We start from the raw sequence: 26,987 nt of genomic DNA, 5'->3' as shown, positions 1-26,987 counted from the left end.
TATAAAATGTAGTACTGTGTAATGATAAAAGTTTAGTTCACCAGGCAAATGTAGAAATTTAACTTCGTTTAATCACATAGCCTCAATATAGATAGAGCAAAAATGGATAAAACTAAAGGGAAAAATGAATAAACACAGTAAGAGATTTTAATGTATCTCTGCCAGTAACTAAAAGAATAAACCTACATTTTCAGAAATGAATAGAAAATATGAATAACATGATTAAAAACTTTGAACTTACATGCACAGAACACTGTACAGAACACATAACCTTTTCAAGTATTGAGGAGATATTAAAATAAAATGACTATATTCTGGTCTTAAGACAAGTCTAAATAAACTTCAAAAATTGCAATATACAGATTTTGTTCTCTAACTACAATGCAAATAAGATAGAAACAGCAACAACAATGACAAAACTAAAAAATCCCTCTCTTTTGGAAAAGAAGAAATACACTTCAAAAGAACTCATGATTTAAAGAAGATAACAAAATTGAAATTTAGGACTATTTCAAACTGAATGAAACTGAAAATGTTACGTATCAAAACCTGTGGGAAAAAGGCCAACCCTTAAGAAGGCCTATAGTCCCTCCTCTCCTTACATCATCCTATCTTTCCCCCCACCCCGCTGACTGTACTCAACTTACAAGATGAGATTTGTATCTGAGCTAGTCTGTTGTGAGAGTGGACTTGAGGATTTTGAAAGGCTGTTTAGAGAAGGAGGAAAAGATCTTGACCATGTCTTTCCAAAGAGCAGAACTAGAATAAGCAGGTAAAAAGAAAGGCAGATTTTAGTTCAGTGAAAGAAAAAAATGTTGTGGTCATTGGACATTTTAATATATTAGGAGATAATGAGGTTCCTATCACTGGAAATATGCAAATGGTGCAATGTGAATCCCAGTAGTGTGTGTGGGGGCGGGATTTGACCAGTTACCTGTGTTTAAAGATGGTGCTAAAGCACGGCATGCAAATATGGCAGAATGTTGACAGTTTCTGAATCTGTGTCATAACTTCAACTTCAAGTTTGAAAACTTGATTTAAAAACATTGAAAAATAGATGCTGCATCCACCCCAATATAGAAAGTTGTGAAGATTCAACAAGATTGAATATCTATACTTTCTCTCTTTGACATATGGTGTACATACATATATCTTTGTTTATATACAATATGTATTGTGATGCTTACTTTTATAATTTTTCCTCTAACATATGAAAAACTCACTCTATGATAAAGCATAGCAAGGAAAGATCTCATCCTAAGTGGTTATTTATCCTCTCTCTCTTCCTTGAGCAAGGAGGTAGTTAAGAAATCCTAGACTTATTATTCCTTGTAAGTATTAAGAATTTTTCAGGAAGGGGGACTCTGCAGGCTTCATCATATTAAGGCATAAGATTATTTGGTGTTCAAAATGTTAAATGCAAGCAACTATCAGCTTGTGCCCAAGTGTTTCATATGCCATTAAACCAAGTGAGATTTGACTTTTTGGTTTTGTTCCAAATTGATACTATAGTTACTATTTCCCTCACATTATTCATGAATTATCATGCATACTTGAATTTAATTTGCTGATAAATTGTGTTTGATGTACATAGGCTGTGGGATATCTCCCAGCCCCTGTGTTAAAACACTTGCAGTGATGTGAAGAAATAGCATTCAAATAACTCCTGAGTGTTAGTTTGAGGAGTACCTAAATGCAATAGGGGACAAAAGAAAATACTGTTTCCTAAAACTATGACCTGGTGAGTTTTGATGCTAAAGAATTCTCAAGCTAGCATATAAAATAGTCTTTGGACTTTTAAATGAGTTTGGGGCATTTTACCTTACAGTTCTTAGAAGCAAAAATACATTTGGACTGTATATTCTCTGAAATGTCTTTCAGTTTAAAAAATCTGAAATTAAAGCTCACTTTGCTGAAATCCTGAACACTGTTGTGGAAAGGATTCATTTTCCAGCTCTTATCTCTTCTGCCCTCTCTAACACAAAATGTTGGAACCTGGGAAACCTGAAAAACATGCTCTTGGTTCTTGGGGGCCATGACCGTTTCTTCTTCCCTTCTTTTTCATTTTTCAGCAGTAACTTCTCCCTCCTCCTAATCTGTAGAATCAAAGGAGGGTTTAAAATGGACTCATCTTTCTGGACAGGATTGAATGGCTCTGTTAGCAGAGTGGGATGAATAGAAAGTTCTCTTCAATGTTTTGGTGCAGTACTGTGTGCCTGTAAAGTTACATACTTGCCTGGAATTTAGACTAGCTTAATGCTTGTTTGGCAGCATAAACTCTGAAAAAAATCTTGTGGGGAAACATGCCCCATACATGGTTTCTGTCTGTAGAGTACAAAGGGAGATGGACGTGTGCCAGTTATGTAGTTGATGTGTTAAAGGTAGATGCCAAACTAAGGCAGTCTTTAAGAGAATTTCTTGGCATGAATAAACAGATAAAAAAAAAAGTCTATGTTCTTAGATCTGTTATATATACTTAAAATGGTTACTGCATGGAGCACATCCGTAGAGTCCCTCATATTCCAAGTTTTAATTTTAGAAGAAAATGGAAAAATTGAGCAATTCATATTGTTAATTTTAAAATTAGCCTAGAATTATTTCTCCCTAGAAATGTAATAATTTGTTTGTGGAAACCTTTAAATGAAAACCTTTGGCTTAAGGCACATATGTGGTCAATATGGATGACTGTGAAGCTGCCAGGTAGATGTAAGGAGGTCCTGTCAGTGACCTTCAACTACAGGTCTCTTTCCATGGCTTTCAGAATTAGAACAACCGTACTATTTTCTCACTGCATAGTATTTTTAAGTTCTAAATTATTTATTCTTTAGTTGCTTGTGCTAGCCTTTTTTCTAGCCTTATTATACCAAGAGTTTATTATACCAAGAATTAGAGTTTACAGGAAGACTTGACCTTTTTAGAAAGTCTGAGAACCACAGAATAAATTTTTTTCTTATACAACTCCCTGACAGAAAGATATGAAATACGATTGAGACAGAAGAGTGGGTAAGATCATGAGTTTTAGAGTCAAATAAGTCTCAGTTCAAACCCAAGCAACACCGTGTTTTTGGTATGTGTCGGGAGAAAGTCACTTAACCTTTCCAAGTCTCACTGCCATGTCTGTCAAGTAGGGATAATATGCATTTCTTAATATTCTTGTGAGGACTAACTGAAGTAATACACACCCCAAATGGTACCTGGTTGACACTAGGGCTCAATAAATTGTATTTAACAAAACTGTGAATTTGCTATACATAAGGGTGGTACTTCTGTTATAGACAAGTGGAAGGAAGCAAGAAAACTGCAGAAAGGCAGGGCTTTTTAATATAGTTTTCTATGTCCTTGCATGTAATTACACATCCTATCTTGGTTTCTTTGCTCAGTGTCATATTTTGAGTGTGACGGTGAAATCCAATCATGAGGAACAACCATAGCATCAAATGACTTCCCTTGCTTTTGCATATTCCAGATGAATGGATGCAAGAACAGGCAAAATCAGCCTTTCTTTCTTAAAGTTATTTCTCATTAGGGAAATTGCAAACATTCACACAAATGTGATGTGGCAAAAGAAAAAGAATCTAGAATCTTTTGCATTTTATAATATTTTGTGATATGAAAGGACAGTTGGTGGCAATAGGACCCAGACACAGAAATGGAATGTTAATGCTTACGAAGACTACTTAGCAAACATAGCTTTAACTAGAGCTCTAATTAGAACTTAAGTGTTACTCTGAGAACTTTTGTGTGAACAAGTTCTAGCTATGAAAAAGCTGTGAAAGTGTAAAATTCAGAAGCAATTTTTATTTATTATATTGACTATGTCAAGGATATTATGGTCATCATCTTTCAAGACAGTGATGAAATTATAAATCAGAACTAGAGAACAGATGGGGAATATTTTCAAACGTAGTGGGAAAAACTGCATGTAAATGAGTCAAATGAGCAGGTCTGAGGAGTCTCCGCTAAACATAATAGTGATCTATATCATTTGTAGTTGGTGAAGCACCCATTCAGTCCTATCACACAGGAGGATTTGATCTGGAGCCAATTTTTGTTTGTTAAAAGCTATGCTAGTAGGGGCTTCCCTGGTGCGCAGTGGTTGAGAGTCCGCCTGCCGATGCAGGGGACACGGGTTCATGCCCCGGTCCGGGAAGATCCCACATGCTGCGGAGCGGCTAGGCCCGTGAGCCATGGCCGCTGAGCCTGCGCGTCCGGAGCCTGTGCTCCGCAACGGGAGAGGCCCGTGTACCGCAAAAAAAAAAAAAAAAGAAAAAAAGCTATGCTAGTAATATAGTAAAAACTCATGGCATATTAGAAAAATTTTCTTTGGAAAATTAATTTTGGTTTCTTTGGAAACCAAATGACCTCCAAATGCCTTCATTATGGCCTTACAAAAATTATATATGTATATATGATAGATTCTTATTCCCATATTAAAGGTAAAACAGAGAAAATTAATAGGAAAAATTAAAGAATTTAAAGCTTGAGGAAAAACACTATGCTTATGGTGGCAGTGTGACAAATTAGCAGGTGACAAGGCTGACTTCCTTCTCTGTTGTCTTATTATCCCACCTTTTTCCATCCTGCATTTCTGATTCCTTCTTCCTATTTCAGTATTTGCTTTTGCATTTGCCCTTTCTCAAGTTCACCTCAATTGGGCAGACCATTCTTTTACCTTGAGAATTCTGACTGCTGCCACATCCAAGGTAGGGTGAGGACCATCTCCTACTGGTGTGCAGGCCTTGGGCACTGCTGCTTCAGCAATGGTTTGTGAGTGCTGTTTCCCTAGCCCAGTGCTATGACTCTCCAGTGCACCCCTCAGGAGCTCAGCAGGCTGCCCCCACCGTCTTCATCTCCTCAGGGAGGTGGGCTGCTATACAGGCCCCCAGAACCCCAACACCAGCCACCTAATCCTGTGACTACTCACATAGATGTCAGTAAAATGCAGAAGGTCCTGTATAATTGGATGAACCTCACTGCAATATAACAGGTAGTTTCATCTAAAAACTAGTCCTTTCATCAGTGCCATCTTGTATGGCCCTCCATATCAGCCAGGCAATATACTGCCATGTGCAAACATATGTTGCCACTTGTCTGCCTTTGACCGTAATCCTCTCTCTAACCCTTCTACCTTAACAGGATAGATTCCCCTTCTAGGTCCAGCTCACGTCCACCTTCTTTAAATTTCTTTTCCCGGGTTCCTTTGGCCAATGTAAGATGACAGCTGAAAGCAGATTGTCCAACTGACCTCTGGGACTGCTGTATCTACAGATTATCCTTGCTAAGGAAGAGGAAGAGCAGCATACTTGCTATCTGTGGAAAATCCACTGCCTTGGAGAGATCTTGGACAGCTATCCCCCCACCCCTCTTCTCCTTAACTAGACTCACCTTAAGGATGAAGGAGTGCCTCTGGCACTCTGTGTGGCTTAGGGTCCTAAAGAAGTTTTTCTCTGACCACTGAATTCTGGCATTCTCCACTAGGAAACCAGCGGCTGAATATCCCTAGGCACACATCAGTGGCCTATAAAATTTTATAGCCTCAATTTGTTAAAGGTACCAGTTGAGCTCTCCATTAGATTTGATGTGTAAATTCTAGCACTATTATATTATAAAGTGGCGAAACACTTAAGATAAATAACACTCAATGCTTCCATAGTATTTCTACAATTATATTGTCACTACAACAATTTTTTTTACAAGACTAGGGTATGCTATGCCAAATAAGGGAAATGTGTAGAACCTCTCGTAGCTTCTGCAAAGGCTGAGTTGCAATTTTATTTTCAAACTAGTTTTCCAGTAAGTTTTAGTACAAATTTTAAGATGGAACAAATCTCAAGTAGTAAAAATGCTTTAAGAGTATACAGTTATATTCTGTGTGGATAAAATCGTAATGGCCTGGAACAATGACTACATGCCGAGTGGAATTTTAAGGCTGGTTTTGACTTTATAGAAGCTTTTCCTTGAGCTAAGGTATTTTCCCCACTGTGTTATGTTTGATAAAGATTTAAACTTACAAACAGAACTGTGCTATTTTTATAATGAAATTCATACTTAATTTGCCTTTGTAGCACTGGAATAAATGAAGAATAAAACCAGTCCTAATTAACTACAATAAAATTATCTTATTGGGTTAACAAATTTAGAACTCAGAAATAAGTTTTAAAAGCAAATGATGTGTTTACCTCTTCTGTAAGCAAAGCTGATTATGCCACTTCCCACTATCTTCAGGATGATATCCAAACTTTTTAACATGACATGCAAGGCCCTTCGGGATTTGACTTTAACCTGTCATCTTGTATTGCTCACTGAATTGTACAGAACACTTGTTTCTTCTGTATTCTACTTAACGACCGTAGCAAATACTGTTCCCTCTGCCTAGAACACTCTTTCTCTTTCCCTCCTTTCCTTCCCCCAGTTCATTAAGGGCTAATTCCCACAACTTCCCAAGACTGACGCCTGGTAGTACCTTCTCTGGGAAGTTTCTGAAACGGGACTCAAAATTTCACATTGCTGTTACTGTCTACTTGCTCAGACTGTGAGTGCTTTGTGGGCAGGCACCATAAGCTTTCATCTTTGTATTCTCAACACCTACTGTGCTTTGCACACAGTAGTTACTCTACTCAGGCTTGTTGAATAATCTCACACTTGGAAATTATGTTTAGGGATGATCCAGCTACAGGATACTCTGTGGTCTTGTGCTATCTCCCAAACTGTAAGTAACAGAGCAATTGTTAAAATATTTCCCCCCCATCTTATTATTCCCAAATCCAACATAAAATTAAAAAGCAAACCTAGACAACTAACACATCATCTCCAGCAGACCTCACTCTTGAGAAGAAAAGTATAGACCTGACTATTGTTTATGAAGTGTTCCAGAATGGACACTTAAATAGATCAATAAATGAACAAACCAGGCGTTTTGCCTTTGCAAAATTCTTGCTCTGGGTAGGTCTTCAAAAGAACAAAAGCAAAGACGAAACAAAACAATGTCCCCACCCCCCCCAAACCAAAGAGTATCAAGACTTAGTGAAGTGATCTCTAAGTCTAGTTAAAATTCCTTTGGATTATTCCATAGGCTAAACTATACATTCTTATGTTCTTAAGTTCTTGCTTTATTAGCTTAGCAGTCTAGCCTCACCCCCACTCCAAAACTGCTGTTCCCCTTTTTGTATTCCATTCAAATTCTTATTTTTAAACAAAGATAATTTTTAACTGGAAAATGCATTTCCCCTAGACATATCAGGAGAACTTGTTGCTCTCCTCTATTTGTAAACAGATTACTCCCTTAGTTCATGCTTATTTGCAAAATGGATGGTAGGAGACTCACAGGGGAGAGTGGGCCTATGGATAATTGCATCTTGCCATAATTTTCTGTAATTGCAAAACCTTATTTTAACTAAGGCATGACTCTGCTTAGGTTGTATTCATTGCATATTGCAGTGTCACAGACTTAAACATGTTAAGATAAGAGAAACTCTTAAAGGTCTATGTTTAGACACAGTTTATGGTTAGAGACTTGCTCCATATTCCTTCGGTCCTACATTATGACTAACGAACATTCTACTGTTTAATGGATGTGGGCACGAAGCAGAAAGGATGATTGTCCAGAAGATCATTTAAGGGCTTACTTAGCTCCTAACTGGTTATTTCACTGGGTGCAGAAGATGAAGTTACACCAAAATGTTATTAATTTACAAGTTTGATGTTTACCTTTGTAATACCTATGAATAAATGTATTGCTAAACAATATCATAAACTGTTGACCCTACTTGGAGTGGAACTTGTTTAGAATCATCATTTGACTCAGGAGAAGCACTTACGTACAAAAATAATGAATGTGTCTGTTAGAAATAGTTTTAAACAAATTATTAAATTATTATTATGATTCTGAAAATAGTCCTTATGGATTCAACTACCTTTTTATACCTCTTATTAGCATCGTTACTATATGTACTAACTTGAAAGTTAGTACCATTCTTTCTTGAGAAACTTACTCAATTTTCAGTCAGTCAGACTGACATATGCCCTCTCTGTCCCAGTCCCCCACCCAAGTCCTATTAGGTTGATTTAATACATTTAACAATATGTGTATGCTTATTTTTCCTCCTTATCCTACAACTATCTGGAGGTAGCATTTTTATTAGGTCACTCCTTGCTCAAAATCTTTCACTAATTTTGACAGTACTAAATCTAAATGGCTTAACAAGAATTCAGGGTTCTACATAAATTTCCTCCAATGACCTTCCTATCCTGTTTCCTGCTTCCCCTATAGTAGTCCCTCTTTCCCTCACCCCAAACCCATTACTCTGTATACAGGGTGTCCACCCAGCAAAGCCTGCCTTTCTCTTCTCAGGTTTATTAACATCCAGTTCATCCTTCATGACCCATATCACATCTGCTCCCTCCACAAAGCCCTAACTGGCCCTTGGTTGCAGCAACCAATCCCTCCTTTGGACCCCTCCAGTGCTTCTTGGTAACCATTGACTACATGGGGACTGAGGCCCTCAAGGAGGGTTTTGTTGACTTGAATTGTTGAGATGAATTATTTGTGTTGGTTATTTTTCTTTTCTTTTTTAAATTGACGTATAATTGACATACAACATCATATTAGTTTCAGGCGTACAACCTAACAATTTGATATTTGTGGATATTGTGAAATGATCACCACAATACATCTAGTTAATGTCCATCACCATACATTGTTACAGAATTTTTTTTCTTGTGATGAGAACTTTTAAGGTCTACTCTCTTAGCAACTTTCAAATATACACTACAGTGTTATTAACTATAGTTGCCATGCTGTATGTTATATCCCCATGACTTATTTATTTTATAACTGAGAGTTTGTACCTTTGATTCCCTTCACTCATTTTGCCCACCCCCCACCCCCCACCTCTGGCAACCACCAATCTGTTCTATCTATGTATCATTTAATTTTTAAAAATGTGACCTTATCTAACCCCTTTCAGATAGTCTGAAAAGTCCTTGCAAGAAAGGTGGTGTGGGGAGACCTTCAAGATGGCGGAGGAGTAAGATGTGGAGATCACCTTCCTCCCCGCAAATACATCAGAGATACATCTACACGTGGAACAACTCCTACAGAACACCGACTGAACGCTGGCAGAAGAACTCAGACTTCCCAAAAGGCAAGGAACTCCCCACGTACCTAGGCAGGGCAAAAGAAAAAAGAAAAAACAGACAAAAGAATAGGGACGGGACCTGCACCAGTGGGAGGGAGCTGTGAAGGAGGGAAAGTTTCCATACACTAGGAAGCCCCTTCTCGGGCAGACACGGGGGTGGCGGAGGGGGGGAGCTTCGGAGCCATGGAGGAAAGCGCAGCCACAGGGGTGCGGAGGGCAAAGCGTAGAGATTCCCGCACAGAGGATTGGTGCCGACCAGCACTCACCAGCCCGAGAGGCTTTTCTGCTCACCCGGGGGCGGGCGGGGGCTGAGAGCTGAGGCTCGGGGCTTTGGAGGTCAGATCCCAGGGAGAGGAGTGGGGTTGGCTGCGGGAACAAGCCTGAAGGGGCTAGTGTGCCACAGCTAGCCGGGAGGTAGTCCGGGAAAAGGTCTGGGCCTGCCTAAGAGGCAAGAGACCATTGTTTCGGGGTGCACGAGAAGAAGGGATTCAGAGCACCACCTAAACGAGCTCCAGAGACGGGCGCGAGCCACGGCTATCAGCGCGGACCCCAGAGACAGGCATGAAATGCTAAGGCTGCTGCTGCCACCACCAAGAAGCCTGTATGCAAGCACAGGTCACTATCCACACTTCCCCTCCCGGGAGCCTGTGCAGCCCGCCACTGCCAGGGTCCCGTGATCCAGGGCCAACTTCCCCAGGAGAACGCACGGCGCGCCTCAGGCTTGTGCAACATCACTCCAGCCTCTGCCACCACAGGCTCGCCCCGCACTCCGTGCCCCTTCCTCCACCCAGCCTGAGTGAGCCAGAGCCCCCGAATCAGCTGCTCCTTTAATCCTGTCCTGTCTGAGCGAAGAACAGACACCCTCAGGCGACCTACACGCAGAAGCAGGGCCAAATCCAAAGCTAAAACCCAGGAGCTGTGGGAACAAAGAAGAGAAAGGAAATTTTTCCCAGCAGCCTCAGGAGCAACGGATTAAATCTCCACAATCAACGTGATGTGCCCTTCAACTGTGGAATACCTGAATAGACAATGAATCATCCCAAAATTGGGGTGGTGGACTTGGGAGAAACTGTAGACTTGGGGTTTGCTTGCTGCATCTAAAATTTGTTTCTGGTTTTATGTTTATCTTAGTTTAGTATTTAGAGTTTATTATGATTGGTAGATTTGTTTATTGATTTGGTTGCTCTCTTCCTTTTTTTTTATATATAGACATATATATATATTTTTTTCCTTTTTCTCTTTATGTGAGTGTGTATGTGTATGCTTCTTTGTGTAACTTTGTCTGTATAGCTTTGCTTTAACCATTTGTCTTAGGGTTCTGTCTGTCCGTTTTTTTGGACTTTTTTTTTTTTTAGTATAATTTTTACTGATTGTTATCATTGGTGGATTTGTTTTTTGGTATGGTTGCTCTCTTCTTTCTTTTTTTAATACTTTAAAATTTTTTTAATTTTTAATAAGTTTAAAATTTTTTATTTTAATAACTTTATTTTGTTTTATTTTATATTTTCTTTCTTTTTTTTCTCCCTTTTCTTCTGAGCGATGTGGTTGACAGGGTCTTGGGGCTCCAGCCAGGTGTCAGGCCTGTGCCTCTGAGGTGGGAGAGCTGAGTTCAGGACCTTGGTCCACAACAGACCTCCTGGCTCCACATAATATCAAACGGCAAAAGCTCTCCCAGAGACCTCCATCTCAACGTTAAGACCCAGCTCCACTCAATGACCAGCAAAGCTACAGTGCTGGACACCCTATGCCAAACAACTGGCAAGACAGGAACACAACACCACCCATTAGCAGAGAGACTGCCTAAAATCATAATAAGATCACAGACACCCCAAAACACACCACTGGATACAGTCCTGCCCACCAGAAAGACAAGACCCAGCCTCATCCAACAGAACACAGGCACAATGCCCCTCCACCAGGAAGCCTACACAATCCACTGAACCAAACTTAGCCACTGGGAGCAGACACCAAAAACAACGGGAACTACAAACTTGCAGCCTGCAAAAAGGAGACCCCAAACACGGTAAGTTAAGCAAAATGAAAAGACAGTGAAACACACAGCAGATGAAGGAGCAAGTAAAAATCCACCAGACCAAGCAAATGAAGAGGAAATAGGCAGTCTACCTAAAAAAGAATTCAGAGTAATGATAGTAAAGATGATCCAAAATCTTGGAAATAGAATGAAGAAAATACAAGAAACATTTAACAAGGACCAAGAAGAACTAAAGAGCAAACAAACAATGATGAACAACACAATAAATGAAATTTAAAATTCTCTAGATGGAATCAATAGCAGAATAACTGAGGCAGAAGAACGGATAAGTGATCTGGAAGGTAAAACAGTGGAAATAACTATTGCAGAGTAGAATAAAGAAAAAAGAATGAAAAGAATTGAGGACAGCCTCAGAGACCTCTGGGACAACATTAAGCATACAAACATTCAAATTATAGGGGTCTCAGAAGAAAAGAAAAGAAAGGGACTGAGCAAATATTTGAAGAGATTATAGTTGAAAACTACCCTAATATGGGAAAGGAAATAGTGAAATCCCAGAAGTGCAGAGAGTCTCATTCAGGATAAATCCAAGGAGAAACACACCAAGACACATAATAATAAAACTGTCAAAAATTAAATACAAAGAAAAAAATTAAAAGCACCAAGGGAAAAAGAACAAATAACATACAAGTGAATTCCCATAAGGTTAACAGCAGATCTTTCAGAAGAAACTCTGCAAGCCAGAAGGGAGTGGCAGGACATATTTAAAGTGATGAAAGGGAAAAACCTACAACCAAGATTACTCTACCCAGCAAGGATCTCACTCAGATTCAACGGAGAAATTAAAACCTTTACAGACAAGCAAAAGCTAAGAGAATTCAGCACCACCAAACCAGCTTTACAACAAATGCTAAAGGAACTTCTCTAGGCAGGAAATACAAGAGAAGGAAAAGACTTACAATAACAAACCCCAAACAATTAAGAAAATGGTAATAGGAACATACATATTGATAACTACCTTAAATGTAAATGGATTAAATGCTCCAACCAAAAGTCATGGACTGGCTGAATGGATACAAAAACAAGACCCATACATATGCTGTCTACAAGAGACACACTTCAGACCTAGGGACACATACAGACTGAAAGTGAGGGGATGGAAAAAGATTCCATGCAAATGGAAATCAAAAGAAAGCTGGAGTAGCAGTTCTCATATCAGACAAAATAGACTTTAAAACAAAGACTATTACAAGGACAAAGAAGGACACTACATAATGATCAAGTGATCAATCCAAGAAGAAGATATAACAATTGTAAATATTTATGCACCCAACATAGGAGCACCTCAATACATAAGGCAAATGCTAACAGCCATAAAAGGGGAAATTGACAGTAACACAATCAGAGTAGGGGACATTAACACCCCACTTTCACCAATGGACAGATCATCCAAAATGAAAATAAGTAAGGAAACACAAGCTTTACATGATACATTAAAGAAGATGGACTTAATTGATATTTATAGGACATTCCATCCAAAAACAACAGAATACACCTTCTTCTCAAGTGTTCATGGAACATTCTCCAGAATAGATCATATAGTGGGTCACAAATAAAGCCTTGGTAAATTTAAGAAATTTGAAATTGTATCAAGTATATTTTCTGACTACAACGCTATGAGACTAGATATCAATTACAGGAAAAAATCTGTAAAAAATACAAACACATGGAGGCTAAACAATACACTCCTAAATAACCAAGCGATCACTGAAGAAATCAAAGAGGAAATCAAAAAATACCTAGAAACAAATGACAATGAAAACATGATGACTCAAAACCTATGGGATGCAGTAAAAGCAGTTCTAAGATGGAAGTTTATAGCAATACAATCCTACCTCAAGAAACAAGAAAAATCTCAAATAAACAACCTAACCTGACACCTAAAGCAATTAGAGAAAGAAAAACAAAAAACCCCAAAGTTAGCAGAAGGAAAGAAATCATAAAGATCAGATCGGAAATAAATGAAAAAGAAGTGAAGGAAACAATAGCAAAGATCAGTAAAACTAAAAGCTGGTTCTTTGAGAAGATAAACAAAATTGATAAACCATTAGCCAGACTCATCGAGAAAAAAAGAAGAGTCAAATCAATAGAATTAAAAATGAAAAAGGAGAAGTTACAACTGACACTGCAGAAATACAAAGGATCATGAGAGGTTACTACAAGCAACTATATGCCAATAAAATGGACAACCTGGGAGAAATGGACAAATTCTTAGAAAAGCACAACCTTCTGAGACTGAACCAGGAAGACATAGAAAGTATAAACAGACCAATCAAAAGCTCTGAAATTGAGACTGTGATTAAAAATCTTCCAACAAACAAAAGCCCAGGACCAGATGGCTTCACAGGTGAATTCTATCAAACATTTAGAGAAGAGCTAACACCTATCCTTATCAAACTTTTCCAAAATATAGCAGAGGGAGGACCACTCCCAAACTCATTCTACGAGGCCACCATCACCCTGATACCAAAACCAGACAAAGATGTCACAAAGAAAGAAAACTACAGGCCAATATCACTGATGAATATAGATGCAAAAATCCTCAACAAAATACTAGCAAACAGAATCCAAGAGCATATTAAAAGGATCATACACCATGATCAAGTGGGGTTTATCACTGGAATGCAAGGATTCTTCAATATATGCAAATCAATCAGTGTGATAAACCATATTAACAAATCAAAGGATAAAAACCTTATGATCATCTCAATAGATGCATAAAAAGCTTTCAACAAAATTCAACACCCATTGTTGATAAAATCTCTCCAGAGTGTACACGTAGAGGGAACTTACCTCAACATAATAAAGGCCATATATGACAAACCCACAGCCAACATCGTTCTTAATGGTGAAAAACTGAAACCATTTCCTCTAAGATCAGGAACAAGACAAGGTTGTACACTCTCACCACTATTATTCAACATAGTTTTGGAAGTTTTAGCTACAGCAATCAGAGAAGAAAAAGAAATAAAAGGAATCCAAATCAGAAAAGAAGAAGTAAAACTGTCACTGTTTGCAGATGACATGATACTATACACAGAGAATCCTAAAGATGCTATCAGAAAACTGCTAGAGCTAATCATTGAATTTGGTAAAGTAGCAGGACATAAAATTAATGCCCAGAAATCTCTTGCATTCCTACACACTAATGATGAAAAACCTGAAAGGGAAATTAAGGAAACACTCCCATTTACCATTGCAACAAAAAGAATAAAATACCTAGGAATAAACCTAAGGAGATAAAAGACCTGTATGCAGAAAACTATAAGACACTGATGAAAGAAATTAAAGATGATACAAACAGATGGAGAGATAGACCATGTTCTTGGATAGGAAGAAGAAACATTGTGAGAATGACTATACTATCCAAAGCAATGTACAGGTTCAATGCAATCCCTATCAAACTACCACTGGCATTTTTCACTGAACTAGAACAAATAATTTCACAATTTGTATGGAAACACAAAAGACCCTGAATAGCCAAAGCAATCTTGAGAAAGAAGAATGGAGCTGGAGGAATCAGGCTCCCTGACTTCAGAGTATACTACAAAGGTACAGTAATCAAGACAGTATGGTACTGGCACAAAATCAGAAATATAGATCAATGGAACAGGATAGAAAGCCCAAAGATAAACCCACACCATATGGTCACCTTATCTTTGATAAAGGAGGCAAGAGTATACAATGGAGAAAAGACAGCCTCTTCAATAATTGGTGCTGGAAAACTGGACAGCTACAAGTAGACGAATGAAATGAGAACACTCCCTAACACCATACACAAAAATAAACTCAAAATGGATTAAAGACCTAAATGTAAGGCCAGACACTATACAACTCTTAGAGGAAAACATAGGCAGAACACTCTATGACATATATCACAGCAAGATCCTTTTTGACCCACCTCCTAGAGAAATGGAAATTAAAACGAAAATAAACAAATGGGATCTAATGAAACTTAAAAGCTCTTGTACAGCAAACGAAACCATAAACAAGACGAAAAGACAATCCTCAGAATGGGAGAAAATATTTGCAAACAAAGCAAGTGACAAAGGATTAATCTCCAAAATTTACAAGCAGCTCACACAGCTCATTATCAAAGAAACAAACAACACAATCCAAAAATGGGCAGAAGACTTAAATAGGTATTTCTCCAAAGAAGATGTACAGATTGCTAACAAACGCATTAAAGGATGCTCAACATCACTAATCATTAGAGAAATGCAAATCAAAACTACAGTGAGGTATCACTTCACACCAGTTAGAATGGCCATCATCAAAAAATCTACAAACAATAAATGCTGGAGAGGGTGTGGAGAAAAGTTAACCCTCTTGCACTGTTGGTGGGAATGTAAATTGATACAGCCACTATGGAGAACAGCATGGAGGTTCCTTAAAAAATTAAAAATAGAACTGCCATATGATCCAGCAATCCCACTACTGGGCATATACTCTGAGAAAACCATAATTCAAAAAGAGTCATGTACCACAATGTTCATTTCAGCTCTCTTTAGAATAGCCAGGGCATGGAAGCAACCTAAGAGTTCATTGACAGATGAATGGATACAGAAGATGTGCACATATATAAAATGGAATATTACTCAGCCATAAAAAGAAACGAAATTGAGTTATTTGTAGTGAGGTGGATGGACCTAGAGTCTGTCACACAGAGTGAAGTAAGTCAGAAAGAGAAAAGCAAATACTGTATGCTAACACATATATATGGAATCTAAAAAAAAAAAAGGTTCTGAAGAACCTAGGGGCAGGACAGGAATAAACACGCAGACGTAGAGAATGGACTTGAGAATACGGGGAGGGGGAAGGGTAAGTTGGGACGAAGTGAGAGAGTGGCATTGACATATATACACTACCAAATGTAAGATAGATGGCTAGTGGGAAGCAGCTGCATACCACAGGGAGATCAGCTTGGTGCTTTGTGACCACCTAGATGGGTGGGGTAGGGAGGGAGGGAGGGAGACGCAAGAGGGAGGAGATATGGGGATATATGTATATGTATAGCTGATTCACTTTGTTATAAAGCAGAAACTAATACACCATTGTAAAGCAATAATACTTCAATAAAGATGTTAAAAAAAAAGGTGGTGTGTCTACACATCTAGTACAGTTTGAACACATATTAACTGAATGCATTGATGCATGAATTGATGAAAAAGTGACTGAAAATTGAATAAATGAATGTGTGAATGGTACAGATTTCAGGGTATACATGGAAAAATATATCCTAAATTAATACAAACAATTTGGAGTCTACTGAGGATAAGATCGGTAGAATTCTTAAAAGCCAAGGCTCTTGATACTTAAATTATCCTTTAATGTCTACAGGGCAAAAAAGTGGGTCTAGCAAGAATAGCCAGAAATGGGCTCTTTTAGTTCCACAGGACTCTGTTGAGTCCTGTGTGTTTAGGAATTTAAGATCAGCATGAAGTTATGGTGACAACCTGTCCACACAATGTCCCCCTTTCCTTCTAACCAAGGAGGGGTCATGACCTCATTCTTAGGGAAGTGGACTCTCCTCCAAAGCATTTGAGGACCACTTCTTTCACAGATTAAATGAAATGCAAAATGGGTCCAGGGCAAAACAAGTCTTACTAATAGAGCATGCATGATTCCTGGGGGGAAAAGTCATTGCTAAATTGTATATGTATTTTTTTTTCTGAACCTTTGAAAAGATCAACTCTGGTTTCAGTTTAATTTTTTTTTTTTTCAAAAGAAACCTACATGGCCACTGCTTCAAATTTGTTCCAGATGGATTTAGTCATAGAATGATTGATTATCCACTCAGTTGCGAGCTATGTGGTTAAGCTCAGAAATCTACAACAAACTGATCTGGAGCTGTGTTTCACGGTAAGTGGCAGAAAGGATAATCCTTAAACTGTCATTTTAGAGTCAGTGATGAGGAAAGAGGAATTTAGTGAGGCTACTTATGTCAAGAGAATGTACTAGTAAATGGATGGCTGAATATGAGGGAATCTTATGAGCATAATGCTTTTTTTTCCTCCTCTGTACATCATGGTAAAGGGAACCACATCTGACCGGGAGCCCCCCGAGGGCTTCCCCAACTCTCACTGCCTGCTTCATGAATTAGCCCAGCCTCCCAGGGATGCTCCAGGCCCGAGGTCAGAGGCTGGCTTCTACCTGGCTTCTGAGGCACCCATTTATCCTACTACCCACTCAACAGGCCCACAGAGGTTTTTATTATTGGCATCAGAGACACCTGAGAAAATCTGGAAGCTAATTCTGGGGGAGAGTGAACCTAGGAGAAAATGTACTGTTCTCTATACAGAGCTGTATTATGTACTTTAAAAAGCAATTTAAGAACATTTGGTCCGTTCCCATTTAAGGAAAAAAAAAACCCTTTGCTTTGGATTTTGGTTATTCCTTTTAACAGCTGCATTAGCCTTTTCTCTATTCTTTCCCTCTGGTTAAGTCACAATCGGGCCATCAGAATATTCTTTTGGGGAGATTGGATGTGGCTGGTGGCGCTCCCTACATGTCACCATCTGTTTTTATTAGTTGTTCAATTTCTTGGTTTCCACCCTCATGGTGATTTTCTACTTTTGCTCATATATTCTTTCTCTTTTCCCTTTCCCTTAGAGTGCTGTTCTACTTCATTACTGCCTCCTTGTCGAAAAACAAATCACTATTCTGCCCCTTATCATGATAACTGCTCCTCAGAACTGATGAAAATTCATGTTGGACTTTATGGCCTCTGAAGTTTTAGGTCTTACACAACTTATTTATTGTAACCTTAGGTTATATTTAGCACATCTCCCAGTAGAATTTTGAGGCAAAAGATGTAAACATATTTAAACACAAAAATGATGACTAGGAAGCAGGCTTTTGAATAGGCTGTAGGAAGAAAAATGTGACTGAAACAGAACAGAGATTTCTATGAGAGAGATGGAGAACATTTTCCATGATTCCCTAACAAACACACAAATATTACAGATGTCTAGGACAAAAGTTCACGTTGAGGCAAGAACAGTGTTTATTAAATTTCTTTTATATAACAGGCATGTGGATACATGCTAATCTGCAAAAATAAAGGGAGTTTTTGTGTTTGCTCATAAAGTTTTTGTTTCATGGATATTGTTTATTTGTAGAGTGGAGTAAAGCAGGATTTTAACTAAAAAGTCTGAAAATCAGAGTATATATTCATAATTATTTATGAGTGGTTTTGGAGAGGATTGATAGCATTTTAGAAGTTCCATATCCATGAAGAAGAGAAGGGTACATTCATTCAAAAGGAGCTGTTAGAAGCTGTGAGGTTCTTCTTTTGAACAGTACTTTGCCTGTTTCAACCACACCCATCAGGATGCGTATCTGAGTGAGTCATCCAGGCTCCTGCACCGCTGGGGAGGTGGGTGCATTTTGCTTTTTAACTCATATTTTGCTTTTGAAACCATTTAAAATTCTAGATTTAACTCTAGAGTTTTGGATGGAATCATTTCAGGGAGAATTTAATTACAGATTGTGGTAGGCAGCTTCTGACATGGCTTGCAATGATCCCAGACTCCTGGCATTCACACCCTTGACTGTGGGCTGGATTTAGTAGCTTGTTTCTAATGAACAAAATATGGCAAAAGTGATAGACTGTCACTTCAGTGATTGAGTTACAGAAGACTGTGACTTCAGTCTTATTAGCACTCACTTTCTTGCTGGCACTTTCTCCTGCCCTTTCCCTTGCTGACTCTGACGAAGAAGGCTGCTGTGCTGTGAGGTGCTCTAGGGAGAGGTATATGTGGCTAGGAGCCACGGAGGAAGAACTCATGAGAAATGCAGGCAGGAAGTGAATGCTGCCAACAACCACTAGTTGAGTGAGCTCGGAAGGGGATTCTTCCCAGTCAAGCCTTGAGACAACTGCAGATTGTGAAAGACCCAAAGCCTGAGGACCCAACTAAGCCGTACTTTGATTCAGACCCAGAGAAGCTGTGAAATAATAAATGTTTGTTGTTTTAGGCTGCTGCGTTTTAGGACAATTTGTCACGTGGCAACAGATAACTCATAGGATTCCTTATGCTTTTTGTGTAACAGATAATAATGCATGAGCTCAGGAAAGACTGATTGCTTTGGTTGTAAGCCTGGTTTGAATCTGAGGCTGAAAAACATCCTGAAACATGAAATGAACAAACCTGTAGACTTTAAACAGGCTGTTCTTTGCTGAAAGGTATTCATGTCCCCCAGTGAAGGCAGAAAATCTTAATTCAAAATTCAGAAAATAATAAAGAACCTGTAATATTTAATGTTGTCACCTTTATGTTTTAAATGAGTTTATAGTAATACATGCAAAAAGTATATTTATTCTGCACCAAAAAACGAAAAAAAAAACAAAACCAAAAAAACAACTCCTTTCCAAGCTAGGATTGAAATGGAGTCCTTGGCTGTGGCATGAACCATAATAATTACCCATGTCCATGCCTCGGGGGGAAGACTGCAGTGATCTAGTTTTTAAAGCTTCAGTGATTTGGTCCAGACTTTTAGCAAACAACCAGCACTAGGTGTGAACTGTTTTGTCAATAAAGCTTCAAGACATTAGAACTGTCTGGTTTTTTGTTTCTGAGTCATTAATGCTATTATAATCACAGAATACACCTGCATTCTTCTCAGGGCAGATTTTAACTTGCTCTGGTATGTTTTCCTGATAAAAATGCTATTTGAAAGTCAAAGAAGAGTTCCTATCAATAGAAATAGTTTAAATGCCACGCACGTATCAGTCAAGAACCATATAGCGACCACACTTCCAAGGCTTGTAGCCTAGACAAAGTGCACTCTCTCTACCTCTCTTTTTCTCTTTCTCATTCTTTTAAAATTATTTTGAATGAGAGCTGGAAGGGACAACTCTTAATTTTGACAGCTGAGGCCCAGAGAGGTTAACTGGTTTAATACAGTCAGAGTCACTTAGGGGAAGATTCAGATGGGAACCTTTTTCTCTTGCTGAGTTTCATGGAGTTTCTGCCACTTTTTGCTGCCAAAGACTACTTTCTGGATCCCCCTGAGCATTCAAGCATAAAAACATTCCACTACAGAAGAAAATTCTATTAATTAATAAGGGAAATATCTGTGCATTACAGCTGTAACTGTTACAATGGAATTTATATTGGAGAAACTGAGTGTCTAATCAGAGGAGAAGAATATCTTTTTGAAAAAAAAAAAGAAAAAACCCACCACATTGCAGATCTAATTCTATCCAAAGTATACCACACTGCTAACTGCAGAAAATAGAGAATGAAGAATCACTAGACATATCAGCTTCTTGGTGGGCAGCACAAATTGTCAGCTACTGGAAGACAGGCTCTGAATATACCAACAGAATCTGGGAGCTTGTTAGAAATGTGAACCTTGGGTCTCACCCAACACCTACTGAGTCAGAATCTTCATCTTAATAGGATCCCCAAGGAATTCACATGTTCAGTAAAGTTTGAGAATCATTGGTCTATCACACATAGCATATAGAAGATCCTCAAAAACATATTAGAGAATGGAATCCCAAATTTAAAGAATCCCTCAGACAATTTTATAAAAGCAGAAAAACTGATTTATTCAGGTGTCACCTTTTCTTTTTTTCTTCATCAGTCCTTTGAGGAAAATATGTACTTATACACATATACACAGGTAGAAAATGGTCACTGTAATACTATTTTACAAGATACTTCAGCAGAACATATTTTTGATTAGAATAGTCTTATGCTTGCTCATGTCCTCTACTCTATCTTGCTCTCTTTTTCTCTCTCTTCCAGTTCCATTCTACATCTCTTTTTCTGCCTCTCATTCCTCTTACAACTGCTCTTGTCTCCCAAAGTAAGAGGAGGTCCCTGGAAGAGAAGGATATAGCTCAACTGTTTGCTCTGTTTTGCTTTTTTTCTCCATAAATGTATGAATACATTCCTGGCCTCTACCCTCACAGGTGTTCACTGCATGTTTGCTTTTTCCTTAGATGATTGATTTTCATACTGAGTGGTGTGTGGTGATGGTAGATGGTGTTGGGGGTAAAGTATCACTGTTACTTGAGTCACTCAGCAGAAGAGCCAGGGAAATTCTCATAACTGGCTTCACTGTTTCATCTTAAGAATACGTGGTATATATATATATAGTTACCCCTCTTATCTTTGGTTTCGCTTTCCGAAGTTTCAGTTACCCACATGGTCAACCATGGTCTAAAAATATTATATGAAAAATTCCAGAAATAATTCATATGTTTTAGATTGCCTGCTCTTCTGAATAGTGTGATGAAGTGCCTTGCCATCCCACTCCGTCCTGCCGATGACGTGAATCATCCCTTTGTCTAGCATAGCCTGCCCATCAACCGATTAGTAGCATCTTGCTTATCAGATCCACTGTTTTGGATATCGCAGTGCTTGTGTTCAAGTAACCCTTACTTCACTTAATACTGGTCTCAAAGCTCAAGAGTAGTGATGCTGGCAACTAGGGTATGCTACAGAGAAACCGTAAAGTGCTTCCTTTAAGTGAAAAGGTGGAAGTTCTCGACTTAATAAGGAAAGAAAAAAATTTTGTATGCTGAGGTTGCTAAGATCTACAGTAAGAATGAATCTTCTAAATGTGAAATCGTGAAAAAAGGAAAAAGAAATTCATGCTAGTTTTGCTGCCAAACTCAAACTGTAAAAGTTATGGTCAGTGCATGATAAGTGCTTAGTTAAGATGGAAAAGGCATTAAATTTGTACAATAAGATATTTTGAGAGAGAGAGAGACCATATTCATATAACTTTTATTACAGTATATTGTTATAATTGTTCTATTTCATTATTAGATACTGTTGTTAATCTCTCACTGTGCCTAACTTATAAATTAAACTTTATCATAGGTATGTATGTATGGGAAAAAAATTGTATATATAGAGTTTGGTACTATTCATGGTTTCAGGCATCTGCTGGGGGTCTTGGAACATATCTCTCAAGGATAAGTGGGGACACTGTATTTAAAATCGATCAATGAGCAAGCAATACTTAAGTCATGAATTTTTAGCTACAGTAGTTACCCAGTTATGATCCCTGTAGTTAACTGTAACAGAGAAGAAAAAGTATTTCTTCTCCTTTAAGGGAAAGTGGTGTTTTCTTTTTTGCTGAGTAATAGAGTTGACATAACACTGACGTGTCATCTATTAGAATAATTTTAAGATGTAGCTCTCCAAATCAACTACAGAGGCTTGGTCTGACTTTGAATCTGCACCTGATTCTTCTTTTCCTAATTTGAGATTTATACTGAGGAATAGGCAGGCCAGTTGCTTGCAGTTACTTTTACCCCTTGTCAGGACCTCTATTTGATTTTTTAAGCTCTTGAGAAAATTCAAAACATCATTCATATTTAATCAAATAATTCATGCAGTCTTCCTTATTGATGTTGTCCTTATTCTCCCTTGTCATTATAAACTGTTCCCTTTAATACAAGACCAGAAACTGTGTATTTTACCAAGAAAAATACATACATTTTGTTATGGATTCATAATGCTTTGGGGAGTATGTAATTGTGCCTACTCCTGACTTTGATATTATAACCAGCTTTTCTAATAATTCTTTAAAACTCTGTTAGAACCCTAATACTGTTTGTGGCCAGGTTTTTACAATGACAACTAAATAGCCCAAGCTCTTTTTCTAATACAGTGATATTCTATTTGGGGTATTAACCATCAGTGATAGCTTGGTTTATTGGAAACTATTGCTCTGGCATGCTTAAACAATCCATTTTTCTGTTTAAATTGAAAAATCAGAGACGATTGTTTAGTTTACCTACAGTTGGACTCTAATTTACAATGGCTTTGCTATTAAACATTTTTTAAAATGAACTAATCACCAAATAATCTTTCCTGTTTTTTCAGAGCTACCATTAGCTGTATAAATTGCACCACAATTAAATTTCCTTCTTTTATTTAGCTTCTTTTTATCATTAGCTTCCCCCCCCGCCCAATTACTAAAGAAAGGAGGTCTTGGAATCGAAGTTGAAAACAAAGCCCAGCATCTTTACCAGCTTGTGTGGAAGGACATTTTTCTCTGGCTACCTTCCTCCCTGGATTAGGGCTCTTCTGATGCGCCAAGTCGTGAACTAGTTTTACAAAAAGGGCCCACAGCTTTTACTGGGAAGTTTAATTAATCATGAATAACTGGAATTTTCTGCCTTGTTTGTTGAGTGACATTTTATTCTTGGCTACATCCTGACTATATAATTTGCCAAAGTCTGAGGAATAAAAGAGCATGGGGATTCAATGTCAGTCCCAGATAAGTTATTTTCTAATCCACTCTATGATGGTCTATCTAAAAAGTTTATTTTGTTAAAAATTCAGTTGCCCAAGAACACAAAGGTAGGTCAGGATGGAATCCAGGTAAATCTCTAAGAAAGATTAGTCAAGACATGGTCAGGATGTTGCTGAAGTGTAAGGCAACAGAGTGTTAGAGGTTACACCTTAACACTTTTATTTCTTTGTTGACTCTTTCTATATTCCATCCAATAATGTCTTTATTGATTAAATCATGTAGTAGCTGTCCAAGGTGCCCTTTCCCTTGTGATAGGTAAACACATGAATTTAGAAAGCAGTTCCCGGTGTTGATTTTACAAGAATAATAAGAGGGGGAACTGTGTTCCAAATCATTTTAGAAGCATTATCAGCTTTGATCAGTTTAATTTTTGTACATGTTACTTTCCTACCAAAAAATGGTGCATTGTTACATGTTTGTGCACATGCATGTATATGGGCATGAACTTGAGTGGGTATGTGTATGTGTGCATATGTGTGAGTGTAAATAGCTGGAATAAACTAAATCTAGGAAAGAAAGGGGGTATTTAGGCTGTGTGGGCAGGTTTCTAAGGTGTCTTTTAACAGCTTCTTTTGGAATGTCCTTTCCTTTTTTAGACGAGATATCTTCTGATATCACAAACTGCTCAGGACAGAACATGGATAAGGAGAGAAAACCATCTTACGTAACAGTATCTCTTTAGGCCTCAAATGATGAAAAGCAGTGATTAGGAAAAAAGCTTACTGGTGGGTTTTGAATGATGCCAAATACCTCAATCACTCATATATTTTAGGAGAATGATTAAAGTTGAACTAATTCTCTAAGAAGCTTCCTCAAATAAACAACAAATTTGAAGGATTCAACAACAGACTCTGAAAAACAGACTTATACTGCTCTTCATAATTTTGGTATATTTAAGCATATTGAGATACTTAGGTTTTTTAGTGAATAGTGAAAAAGTCAGCAACAATTTAATGGCATACTCATTTTGTGAATGTATGTATGAGAGGAGGGCTTTGCTGCAAAATAGTGAGATGTAACTAATCACTACTGAACAAAAATTCTTCCCTAATCCAGGTTGTGATAGACCTGGTCTCCAGGGTGGACACTGAATGGGAACCTCTGAGTTGTTTCCTGTTTTGGATTGTGTTCCACATTTCCACTCAAGGGAGTAGAATTAGATTCTCTGCAGCACACACAGCTGTTTAGAGTGCAAAACTTATTTCACTACAGTCTCTGGAGCTTTTTGAGATTTAACTATATGCATAAAGGCAGTTGCAATTTCCATCATGATTCTCCCTTTAGCTGGGCACACATAAAGCAATACACACAGCTTTTATGGTTGTCTCTAGTTCCATTGTCTACTTCACACTCATATTTCACATACAGTTAAGTACATAATACAAGCTAGCTATTAGCTCCCAAGGGGCCCTCAGTAATCTGTGTTCTTTCCTGGGCCCCTCGGACCCATGGATTTCTTTCTCACTTCTCTAGAAATTCAGTTCTTCCTACCTTGGGACCAGATCAGAACTGTGCTTCTTTAAGTCACCTACAACCAACTAAGTGATTTTCTTGGATTCTACCCTTTAGCATTTTAACAGAATAAAGTTAAAAAGGATAGTTTCATTCCTAGCCACAGCAATCAGTCAAGAAAAAGAAATAAAAGATATCCAAATTGGAAGGGAAGAGGTAAAACTGTCACTGTTTGCAGATGACATGATACTCTATATAGAGAACACTGAAGACTCCACACAAAAACTTTTAGAACTAATATATGAATTCAGCAAGGTAACAGGATACAAGATTAATATACATAAATCTGTTGCATTTCTTTACACTAACAATGAAATATCAGAAAGAGAAAGTAAAAAAAAATCCAGTTTAAAATCACATAAAAAAATATTTAGGAATAAACTTAACCAAGGAGGTGAAAGACCTATATGCTGAAAACCATATAAAACACTGATAAAGGAAATTGATGATGATTCAAAGAAATGGAAAGATAGCCCATGCTCCTGGATTGGAAGAATTAATATTGTTAAAGTGGCCATACTACCCAAAGCAATCTACAGATTTAATGTGATCCCTATCAAAATACTCATGACACTTAGAACTAGAATAAATAACCCTCAAATGTATATGGAACCACAAAAGATCCAGAATTGCCAAAGCAATTCTGAAGAAAAAGAACAAAGCTGGAAGCATAATCCTCCCAGACTTCAGGCAATACTACAAAGCTACCATAATCAAAACAGCATGGTATTGGCACAAAAACAGACATATGGATCAATGCAACAGAATAGAGAGCCCAGAAATAAACCCACACACCTACAGTCAATTCATCTATGACAAAGGAGGCAAGAATATACAATGGAGAAAAAGACAGTCTTTTCAACAAGTGGTGTTGGGAAAGCTGGATAGCTACATGTAAATCAATGAAATTAGAACACTCCCTTACACTATATATAAAAATAAACTCAAAATGGTTTAAAGACCTAAATATAAGACAGGACACCATAAAACTTTTAGAAGAGAACATAGGCAAAACATTCTCTGACATAAATCGTAGCAATATTGTCTTAGATCACTCTCCCAAGGTGATAGAAATAAAAGCAAAAATAAACAAATGGGGACAAATCAAACTTAAAACCTTTTGCACAGCAAAGGAAACCATCAACAAAATAAAAAGACAAGCTACGGGATGGGAGAAAATATTTGCAAACAATGTGACAGGCAAGGGGTTAGTATCCAAAATATATAAACAACTCATTCAGCTCAATATAAAAAACAAACAAACAACCCAATAAAAAATGGGCAGAAGACCTAAACAGACATTTCTCCAAAGAAGACATACAGATGGCCAACAGGCACATGAAAAGATGCTCAACATCACTAATTATTAGAGAAATGAAAATCAGAATCACAATGAGATATCACCTCACACTGGTCAGAATGGCTATCAAAAAGTCTACAAATAATAAGTGCTGGAGACGGTGTGGAGAAAAGAGAACCCTCCTACACTGTTGGTGGGAATGTAAACTGGTGCAGCCACTATGGAAAACAGTATAGAGGTTCCTTAAAAAACTAAAAATAGAGCTATCACATGATCCAGCAATCCCACTCCTGAGCATATATCCAGAAAAGACAAAAACTAATTCGAAAAGATACATGCACCCTAATGTTCATAGCAGCACTATTTACAATAGCCAAGACATGGAAACAATCCAAGTGCACATCAACAGGTGATTGACTTAAGATGATGTGGTATATATATAATGGAATATTATTCAGTCATAAAAAAGAATGAAATATGCCATTTGCAGCAACATGGATGGACCTAGAGAATATGATACTAAGTGAAATAAGTCAGACAGAGAAAGACAAATACTATATATCACTTACATGTGGAATCTAAAGAATAATACAAATGAATCTATATACAAAACAGAAACAGACTCACAGACATAGAAAATAAACTTACGGTTACCTAAGGAGAAATGGAGGGAGAGAAGGGATAAATTCAGAGTATGGGATTA

General features: G+C 37.8%; 1 protein-coding gene and 1 long non-coding RNA gene across 6 annotated transcripts in view; one reads left to right on the top strand and one right to left on the bottom strand.

Moving 5' to 3' along the window:
• The window catches only part of LOC114900671, a 191,808-nt gene extending 182,600 nt beyond the window's left edge, over positions 1-9,208 (top strand). For both annotated transcript variants that reach the window (XR_003794910.1, XR_003794911.1), the window contains one exon: positions 8,967-9,208. This is a non-coding gene — a long non-coding RNA (uncharacterized LOC114900671). The remainder of the gene's footprint in view (positions 1-8,966) is intronic.
• EFEMP1 (EGF containing fibulin extracellular matrix protein 1) overlaps positions 1-26,987 on the bottom strand; it is a 67,939-nt gene that overhangs the window by 25,557 nt on the left and 15,395 nt on the right. The window lies entirely within an intron of this gene.

The sequence above is a fragment of the Monodon monoceros genome, unplaced genomic scaffold (genome assembly GCF_005190385.1).
Source record: "Monodon monoceros isolate NGI ecotype Baffin Bay Population unplaced genomic scaffold, NGI_Narwhal_1 Super_Scaffold_19, whole genome shotgun sequence".
Lineage (NCBI taxonomy): Eukaryota > Metazoa > Chordata > Mammalia > Artiodactyla > Monodontidae > Monodon > Monodon monoceros.
Note: the sequence above shows the minus strand (reverse complement) of the source record. Positions and strands in the feature narration are given on the sequence as shown.